The sequence below is a fragment of the Bactrocera latifrons genome, unplaced genomic scaffold (genome assembly GCF_001853355.1).
Source record: "Bactrocera latifrons isolate USDA-ARS-PBARC rearing strain unplaced genomic scaffold, ASM185335v1 scaffold_19, whole genome shotgun sequence".
Lineage (NCBI taxonomy): Eukaryota > Metazoa > Arthropoda > Insecta > Diptera > Tephritidae > Bactrocera > Bactrocera latifrons.
Window position 1 is genome coordinate 2164186 of NW_017535407.1, and position 3875 is coordinate 2168060.

Genomic DNA, 3875 nt, shown 5'->3' on the forward strand with positions numbered 1-3875 from the left:
TTTGATATTATTATAAATTTTATTTTTTAGTTTTATTTCGCTAATTAAAACTTTTTTTCTAAATATTTTTATTACGTTTTCTGCTTAATTTTTCTACTCCAGTTTTGCACTGCCTCCTTAAACAGCTGATTTTAAATCACCTTCACTGCCTTTGTTTACATTTGCACTGACTGCATACAAAATGAATTTTAATTGTGCAAAAGAAAAAAGCACACATAATCGTTAATCTCAAAGTTCAGTGTCTGTGTTATGTATGTCAACGACGAAACGTTGTGGAAACGAAACAAAACAAGACTCAACCTTTCGATAATGTATAATAAACGGAACCGTTGGCTTAATTAAGCGACGCTTTCTCCTTTTTTTCTTTTCAGTTGTTGTTTTTAAGAAGATTTTTATAATTTTGTAAATTTTTCTTTTTGTTAGAAATTTATATTTTTTTTAGAAATTTTTTATTTTTTTAGATTTTTTTTTAGAAATTTTTATTTCAACTTTCTTCAATTTTTTTCTTCTGTTTACATTCTTTTACTTTGTAACTTCTTACCACTTTGATTATTATTTAAATTCTTTAAAAATTCTTGCCGCTTTCACTTTGCACCGTTATTAGGTAGACACGCAAACATAGGTATGTCGATATGCGAGATAGATATTTATCTTCATTTAGTAAAAACACTACAAATTCTAGCGGCTAATAACAAGCAGCGCGTCCCCACCGACGGACGACTGCAACTGACTGCCGTTGTTGACACAACAAATTCGTTTTCTGTTTTGTAAAATTGGTTTTTATTGTTGCTGTTGTACATTTATTAATGACAACTACGCTCTGACTGCAAACAGACTTGGCAGCGGCCATTCAAAATTTTATTTTCACGTATAGAATATTTTTCTCGCATGCAACAATTTCAGCCGCTGAGTTGACTTCACTTGACATCTTTGAACTTTGCACGGAAAAAGTTTGATTTTTACATATATTTCGTATATTTTACTACAATTCATGCTTTCTTATGTCGCACTGCATTTTACGTAGGCAGCGTTACGTTGCGGAAGTAGACAGCAGTTTTTGAAAACAAAACACTGTTTGAAATGAAAAAAATATATATATTTGCATATAATATTTATTATTAATAAAAATTATTACGAAAAATATTTTAATCGCCAAACAATGTTTTTAATCAGCAAACAATTATTTAATCAGTCAACAAAATTCTCGTTAATACACGCTTACGTATTAAAAAATTCCCGTTTTCCATTTATCACTAATTCATTTCTTTTGCAATTTTTTTGTAATTTTTTTCGCCTTACTTGCACTACGCGCCAGCATCAATCTAGTATTTTTTGTATATTCTCGTAAATATATTTTAAACTCGTGGCAGAACGCTAGCAGCGCGTCTTACCGTTAGGCGAACTACGAACGTTTTGAATTAATTTTTGACTTGCACAATTTTTAACACAAAATTGATAAAAGCAAATCACAACGTCAAAGCTGCGCAAGAAGAAGCAACAGCAGCAGTACACCAATTCAATGCAAGTTCAAAGAAAAAACAGAACGAAAGCAAAAAAATAACACCAAGCAAACGCAAAGTAAAAGCAATAAAACCATCTGATAGTGTCGTAAACAAACACACACACACACACACATGCGCTTAAGTGTTGTTGCATTGACATCAACAATAGAGAGCTTTTCAATTTCTTCGCAGCATTTTCTTGTTGTCCGCGTAAGCGTGAGCGTAAAGTTTACAAATAAATGCTTTACGAGACGCACACAACATGAAATAAAGACCGAGGTGCTCTCAGAACGACGGCACTCACACACACATATATATAAATCACACTCACCCATGATGAAACAAAGTCAAAAGCTGATGAAAATAAACTACATGGAAATCTTGAAAATCAAACACAGCGTGATAAATGTATAAAAAGAGCGTCAAAATAATGAAACAATAATAATAATAAAGGCTGCACTGAGTGGAACAAAGAACCCAGCTTCGGTTGAAAACTGGAAGCTTTTCACTCTACATACATATGTATGTATGAATGTACTATATATGAAGGTGTGCGGTTAATTGGTGTCAAAGTTTAGCCCGCAGTAGAAACGGTCATGATTCATAGTTTATTCTATGATATTCTTGAGTGTCGCTAGAGGTCTAGACCCTCATATGTGGGCTACTTTATAATGTTTCAATAAAAAATCAATGCCTTCAAATAAGTAAAGCAACTCATCCCCAACTCATTTGAAAAAATATTACTTTACCAAAGATCAAATCACTAGACAAGAATAACCAAGTCTCTCGGTTTCAACAATCTAACCATTGACAAAGAAACTTAGCATATCTTTAGGCTTGAAGAGCAAATATAATATGTATGTATCAATGATAGAATTGAGAAGAAGCAGTATGTTAAGGACAGAGGAGACAATTTTAGAACTGCAGTTAATATCTATCTATACAGCATAAAGCCTTATCACGCGTATCAAAATTGTTCTATTGAGTCTTTGGTGTGTGAATTTTTACTTGCGCTCTATATGAATTTATGACAAACATTCAGTCTAATAACGGTACATTCCCAAACTTAGCATTATTCAAGTAGCGTAACGACTTAGGATCATATTTTTGTAAAATTTTCAAAGGGTTTGTGTGTTCCTTTCACTATAAGGTGTTTTTCTGTACCGACAAAAAGGGAGATAGCCCATGTTTGGAAATAAAAACGGAAGTTAAGAACGAATACAAATCCAAGTGTACCCTCTTCAACCCTAAAAGTAGACTTTCATAAAACAAGATATCTAAAGTTTCTTAGAATAAATCTTCCAAATTAAACCAAAACCCATGCCTTCGTAACCTACCCACGTACAAATGGGTATTTTGTGATTTCATAATTTGCACATTTTCATTAGTAAAATATAATAAAGTACAATCTCTCTCTCTCTCTGTGAGTGTATAAGAATGTTCAATTCTTTATGTTGGCATATTGTAAAGCGCTCTTTTATGAGTAAACAAATATGTTTGAAAAAAGCTACATAACACAATCAAAGAATCTTTAGTCAATTTAGTTGTTTAATGTAATTTGAATGCAACAATAACAACAAAGCGTGTATACAAAATCAGCTGTATTGACTGAGAGAAAGTACAACAGACAGCCGAGCAACATGGCATGCAAACAAAAACGTTGCACTGTGGACAATTTGGTCAAAATGACGAAGTAAATTATATGGGGCTGGAATGGTTAACGTTTATTGCCAAATTTGTATGCTAAGCGAGGGCAACAATGTTTTTTTTCCAGTCCTGAATTTTTATTAATAAAAAATTTGTTGCTAGGTTAGGTTAACCGGTATCTCACTTCGACAGCTTAGAACGCCGGTCGGATTTGTTAATATTAATTTTTTTTTTGCTAGTTTCGATTTTGAGCAGCTTATTGCGAGAAAAGGACATAGGAAAATTTTCAGACCGATGTCTCTAAAACTGATTTAATAGTTATATACAGACAGAGAGACGAATGAACGTACGGATATAGTTAGCGAGACTCGTTCGTCACATATTATTGAGTCTCCTTCCGCGTGTTATAAATTTCGTGACAGACTTAATATTCCCTGTTTAAGGTATAATGAGTATTGTTTGACATTTTATGATAGTAAAGAAAAAAATTCAAATGTTGCCTACATTTAAGAGCTAAGCGGGCAAAAAAGTCTACAAAAAAATTTATGAATTGAAATATTATATTTTGAAAAATATGAAATGAAATAGAAAGACTCAAAGACAAAAAAATTAAATATTCTGAAATTTAATAAATTTTTCAAGAAAAATTTCGACAAAAGGACAGTTTATTGTTTCGTATGTTGATTGAAAATAAAGTAAAATAAAATAAAATAAATAAAAATAAAA

The 3875-nt window shown here is 31.8% G+C and overlaps 1 protein-coding gene across 7 annotated transcripts in view; it reads right to left on the reverse strand.

Moving 5' to 3' along the window:
- The window catches only part of LOC108967513 (probable WRKY transcription factor protein 1), a 117233-nt gene that overhangs the window by 111026 nt on the left and 2332 nt on the right, over positions 1–3875 (reverse strand). For 2 of the 7 annotated variants that reach the window (XM_018930988.1, XM_018930990.1), the window contains exon 2: positions 542–1071. The exons of 1 other annotated variant lie outside the window; for it this stretch is intronic. The gene's annotated coding sequence lies outside the window, so the exon portion shown is untranslated. Of the gene's footprint in view, positions 1–75; positions 374–541; positions 1072–1222; positions 1385–3875 lie in introns of those variants that run through there. 4 more of the 7 variants (XM_018930991.1, XM_018930989.1, XM_018930992.1 and 1 more) reach the window with 4 other exon arrangements.